Here is a 6,677-nt window from a genome sequence, read left to right as displayed (position 1 = left end):
GCAGTGAGGGGGATGGGATAGGAGGTTTTTAGAGGGGAAAACTGGAAAAGGGAACAACAGCTGAAATGTAAACAAATAAAATATACAATAAAATATTAAAAATCCTACATGATCATAAGAAATGTGACTTTACTTCTTCAGTCACATGTTATCTTTATTAAATTGTTTATTTTCTTTCTGATTAATTTATCATGGCCTTCTGATGTGTGTGTTTGTGTTGTCTGTATGCTTCTAATCTTTGCATTTTATACTGTTTTCTTTATTTCTAAGTCAGATTCTTGTTTCTTTCTTTAACTATTATTTTTTTTTGTTTAAGTATCAGGTGCTTTAGCTGCATAAAATAATTTTCCCCAACTCTTGAACCTGCATACTTACATTACTTAATGAAAAATTTTGAAGCAAGAGGGTATTATCATATAACCATTTTATATTTTCTAACAAAATTTATTTTAGTTTTGAACAATGAGCACAAATCTCTTACACACATCTGTAACTGCCACACAGTTTCCACCTGTGCTCTTTCAGCAAACATTTTCCCCACCCTCTAACTTCCATAGACATTTTAGGGGCTGCTGTTGTAGAGAAAAAGTCTAGGGAGACATGTGGAAATTTTCTGTCATTCAGTTTAAACATCTTCACAGGCATTCCATCTATAGTTACATGATAAATTTTTACCTATGATCCACTTATGGGCTTGTTTGCTGCACTGAACCCCTCCCATTCTTATTTGGTCCAGTGGATATAATATTTTCATTCCACATCTTGTGAGAGACATTTAGTTTCCACAGTCTAGTTCACTGTTCTATGATCCAGTCTGTGAGGGTTTCAAATAATTTTATCTGGCTTTGTTTCTTTTTTCTTTCTTTCTTTCTTTCTTTCTTTCTTTCTTTCTTTCTTTCTTTCTTTCTTTCTTTTTTTGTTTTTTGTTTGTTTTTGTTTGTTTTTTTCAAAAGTTTTTATTAGATATTTTCTTCATTTACATTTCAAATGCTATCCCAAAAGTTCCCTCTGCCCTCCCCCCACCCTACTCCCCAACCCACCCACTCCCACTTCCTGGCCCTGGCATTCCCCTGTAGTGGTATATAATCTTCACAAGACCAAGGGCCTCTCCTCCCATTGATGGCTGACTAGGCCATTCTCTGCTACATATGCAACTAGAGACACAAGCTCTGGAGTGTACTGGTTAGTTCATATTTCTTGGGGTGTACTTGACCTTCCTAGCTGCTCCAATCCTTTCTCTCCATCTTCCATGGGATTCCTCGAGCTCTACCTTGGCTCTGGATCTCTCCAACTACTCTGATAAGTTGCTGGATGAAGCCTCTCTGAAGATGATGATGCTAGGCTCATGCCTAATAGTAGAGGAGAATATCATTAGGAATAATTTCCTTGACTTATTTACCCCTCTCTTTTGTCAGGTTCTATCCATGGTAGTTCTGCTATCCAGCCTCTGGTTCCTGGCCCTCCAGAGATAGTCATAGTTAGGCTTCCTCTCCTGGCATGGTTCTCACACTGGACTAGTCATTGGTTGGGCAGTCCCACATTTCCCCTGCCAAGGAGGTTCATGTGTGCAAAAGTTTGCCTTTCCACAAGCATTGAGGACTGTACCCACTGTTCCTACTCTATGCGTTCTGCACCAGCTCTCATGACTGTTTTCTTCTTCTTCTTCTTCTTCTTCTTCTTCTTCTTCTTCTTCTTCTTCTTCTTCTTCTTCTTCTTCTTCTTCTTTTCTTCTTTTTCTTTCTCTTTTTCTTTTTCTTCTTCTTCTTCTTCTTCTTCTTCTTATTATTATTATTATTATTATTATTATTATTATTATTTTCTTTATTTACATTTCAAATGTTATCCCCTTTCTTGGTTTCCCCTCTGAAAATCAGCTATCCCCTCCCTTCTCCCCTTCCCCCTGCTCGAAACATACCCACTCCTGCTTTCCTGTTCTGTCATTCCCCTACACTGGGGCATAGAACCTTCTCATGACCAAGGGTCTCTCTTCCCATTGATTAGCAACAAGGCTGCTGGAGCCATTGGTCCTTCTGTGTGTATTCTTCGGTGAGTGGTTTAGTCCTTAGGAGTCCTGAGAATACTGATTGGTTCATATTGTCGTTCCTCCTATGGGGCTGCATGCTCCTTCAGCTCCTTCAGCCCTTTATCTCCCTCATTGGGGACCTTGTGCTCAGTACAATGCCAATCACTACTGTTTTTTATCTTAGCTATTCTGACAGCTGTCAGATGATCCTGAAAGGCATTTTAAGTTGCATTTCCCTAATGGCTAAGAACATCTCTTTAAGTGCTTCTCAGCCATTTCAGGTTCTTCTGATGAGAATTCGGTTTAAATCTGTACCCCATTTTTAATTGGGTTATTTGATTTGTAGATCTCCAGCTTATTGAATACTTCACATAGTTTGGGGGTTAGTCTTCTGTCAGATGTAAATAAAGGTGGTGAAAATCTTGTCCTGTTCAAAAGGCTGTCATGTTATCCGATTGACAGTGTCTTTTGTCTTACAGAAGCTTATCAGTTTCGTGAGGTCTTATTTATTAACTGATGATCTTAGTGTCTGGGATCTTGGTATGGTGTTCAGGAAGTTGTCTTCTGTATTGATGAATGTAAGGCTATTCCTATCTTTGTCTTTTACCAGGTTTAGTATATCTGGTTTTAGATTTAGAGAACTGATCCACTGTGGTTGAGTTTTGAGTAAGGTAATAGACAGAATTGTTTGCATTCAACAGAGTGGGTTAAATAAAATAAAATTATTAAATTTAATTCATGCTATTACATATTCTTACTAAGGGAAAGACATATATCAAATCAGAGACTTTTGAACTTTTTGATAGAGTGCTACTCCACTTTTGGAAAAGAAGCCACATGTATAATAGCTAACTTTCCATTATATAAGCTATTTTGTGAAAGCTTCAATTAACTTTGTTGATGACAATAAGCAAAGTCTTAGCATTTTCCAATTATATACTTTTAAATTACTTAGTGTGAGTGAATATTACTATAAATGTATTTGTACATACATGTTATTTTTCATTAAATTATTGCAAGACCTATATCTAAAATGTCATATTGCTTCAGCAATAGTACGTACTTTTGTAGGAACTTCTTCGATACATCCAAACTAAGAATTTGAAGGGAGGTTTCAATGCATGAATTTGCAATATATAAATAGGTACAACTGTTCTTTTTAAATTAAAAAGAGAGATTCAAATTATTTCAAAATATTTATAAATGTCTTTACATATTTTGACCATATAACTTATACAATCATTTTGAGTGCCATCTATGTATATACAGTTTTAATAAGCATTAAAGCATAAAAATGTAAAAATCTAATTAGATATGTATCTAAGCCAAAATAGTTATTAATAGAGATATTTGATCAATTATTTTTATAAAGGTTAGCCTATTACTATTGCAATAAAGGAGCATCTGTTAATAATTTAAAAACACGTTAAAGAATTATTACTTGAAATCTTAATATGCTTTAATTTTATAAAATTAACATTAAGAAAAATCACCTAAAATATTACTTAATAAATTAATATAAACAATTAAAATGATACTATTCCTAGTCATTTTTATTTTAGAAACAAAATGTTTTTATAATTATATTTACAAAATACATTTTTAATAATATAATCACTTTATTCATATTACTTATTAATTTGGTACCAATTCAAATACTGTGAGAGGTTAACTCAAAAGTACAAATAAATTTATAAAATGTGGCTAAGAAAAATAATTGAAAGTAATTATATTAATCATTTCAAATTTAACTAATAATGTAGTTGAACACGTATAGTACATTTTACAATCAAATGTAAACTCCTTAAGAGTATTATAACTATAAACATATATAGCATAAAATATGTTCTATAAAAATTAATGTTCAACATTTATAAATTATAAAATACAATTTCATTAAAAATACATAAAACCATTTTAATGAGGGAATTTAAATATGCCTACTAACTTATTTCAATTTATTCTGAACCAATGTTTTCATTAAATCTATATGGACATGCTGCTAATATAGTTAAGTTTCTAGCTATTTAATGTATTTTACTAAGAAAATGCCTTCATTTATAAGACAATCCAAATTATCACTATTAATTACAACAGACAGAATGTGTACTTTAAAAGTTTTGATTCCACAAAAGCTGTTTGACTGTGTTTTGGTTGAATATGAGTTCTGTATTTTATAGATTGTATTTTGTTCAAAGTAAATGAACTTTCCTCAGAGAAAAGACAGAATGCTTATTTTCAATAAATTATCCACTTATCTATCTTGAGAAAAGTGTGTCTAACCTACTTTGCATTATTTAGGACAGACCATGGAGGGGGAACTCTGTAATTGATGGTCACTACAGCTCAGATCTCACATTTACAGTTTGTACTTATGTTTATCATTCTTATTGCTAGATAGTTATTGTGCCAAAAGCGAGAACAAAAGTGGGTGAGCACATGTGTGTCTAATCCATGAATAACATAGCTGTAATATGGAAGGTGTATAGCTATGCTTTGCATAACCATAAGGCAAAACAGAATACACACAGCAGCCATTCAAATCTGAAATCCTGGTCAGGTAAGAACAAGAAGTAGGCTCGGCAACATTAATTTTCTTTTATAAAGACAGCAATCATCAGTATAAAAATGAAATTATACATATGATATCTTCTAAGACTGAGTTATAAATCCTTGATCTTTAGTATTCAATATTTATATGGAATTTGTACCATTACAGTTTACTAGTGAGCACAAGTGATGTAATACTACATGCGATGAAACGTTACAAAATTGCTTCATAATGTATTTTATATATATATATGTATATATTTTATGTATACATATATATGTACATATATATGTGTGTGCATATATATATATATATATATATATATATATATATATATATGTGAGTGTGTGTTGTATGTTTTAAATGTATCATCAGTGCTTTAAGATGTATCCTTATATATACTCTACTATATATTATATATTTTATATATAAGTATAAGATATATACTTATATTTTCTTTTATAAATTGAACTGACACATAATCTAGTATCCTGGTTTACTTTCTACTGCTGTGATAAAATGTTGACCAAAAACCACCTTGTAGAGCAAAGGGTAGAACTCAAAGCAAGAACGTGGAGTCAGGAAGAAAGATCAGATGAAGAAGAATAATTCTTGCTGGCTTGCTTTCCATGGCTTGTTCAGCTTGCTTTATCATGCTCCCAAGGAATACCAGCCCGAAACTGGATCCATCCCCACTTTGATGGAACCTTCCATTGTAGTCATCAATCAAGAAAAATCCCGCAGACTTGCCTGCAGGAAATGTGATGAAGAATTTTCTCAATTGAGGTGCCCTTCTCACAGATGTTTGTACCCATGTAATGTTGACATAACAACTAATGAAATGCTTAGGGTACTGTTGTGCCTGTGGGAACATCTTACCCAGAACATACACATTGGAGGATGCAAAACTTCAACTTGGAAAGAACACTGATGTTATTTCCCCCAATGCAAAGTGCATAATAAGCTTCTAGCATTATGAAATTTCGCCGACTGGTAGAATTTTCTGGTTGATTGGGGTTTGCTTTCTTTACATTGTACAACTCAAGTGTGCAATGTCTTCAATCGTAGGGATGTGTCATATATTTGTGGTGGGGGCATAACCAAGAAAAGTTAAATAAGCAATTTTGTGAATTGTTAATTGCTTTTGTGTTATTTTTTTCCTGTGGTGTACAACAGTTGAGGAATTAGACTACACTGAGAGATTCTCATGTTCCCTAAAATAATAATAATAATAATAATAAAATAGCAGCTATCATGTGGAAGACTGAAAGAGGTTGACTGTGAGCATCCACTTCTATATTTGGAGGAGCTACAGAAAGTACCCAAGGAGCTGAAGGGTTCTGCAACCCTGTAGGTGGAACAACCATATGAACTAACCAGTACCCCCAGAGCTTGTGTCTCTAGCTGCATATGTAGCAGAAGATGGCCTAGTTGGCCATCAATGGGAAGAGAGGCCCCTAGGTCTTGAAACTTTATATGCCCCAGTACAGGGGAACGCCAGGGCCAAGAAGTGGGGTGGGTGGGTAGGGGAGCAGGGCAGGCGGAAGGTATAGGAAACTTTCAGGATAGCATTTGAAATGTAAATAAAGAAAATATCTAATAAATTTTTTAAAAAAGTGGTTGATTTTTAACCACTATCATATCTTTGTAAACAGAGTGTCATTATCGTACCTTTTAATCTTTGTGTCAGTATTTGGCCAGTGGAGGACACTGTGTTTCTGGAGAGCTGCATGAGAGCCATTTCTTCCTAAGCCAACAGTTATGATGGTGCTCTTCATCTTGACTTGTTAAAAAGAGGATTGCATCAGAATGGAGTTTTTACTTTGTAAATTAATATTTATGATTTTACAGAATGACTTTGTTGGTTTTTTTTTTTTTTTTTGGAGAAAGTTAATATGAGAAAATAAGATAGATTAAGTTACAGCTTTGGTAGTGGGAAGAAAATGTAATTTACTAAAGGCTAGCAAAATATTAGCACAATAATTACCGTTCTAATTTTAAAGAACCAAGAGTAGTGCCCCAGATAAAAGTAGAATTACTTTTTGACATTAACTTTATATAGGATCTTCCTAGTTGAAGGGTAAGATATCTCCCAATTTATCT

The 6,677-nt window shown here is 33.6% G+C and overlaps 1 pseudogene; it reads right to left on the bottom strand.

Moving 5' to 3' along the window:
- The window catches only part of LOC110325155, a 109,717-nt pseudogene extending 103,365 nt beyond the window's left edge, over positions 1–6,352 (bottom strand).
- Positions 6,353–6,677: the final 325 nt, after the last annotated feature.

This window comes from Mus pahari, chromosome 8 (genome assembly GCF_900095145.1).
Source record: "Mus pahari chromosome 8, PAHARI_EIJ_v1.1, whole genome shotgun sequence".
NCBI classification, from domain to species: domain Eukaryota; kingdom Metazoa; phylum Chordata; class Mammalia; order Rodentia; family Muridae; genus Mus; species Mus pahari.
The sequence above is the reverse complement of the archived record's forward strand: the minus strand, read 5'-3'. Positions and strand labels throughout refer to the sequence as shown.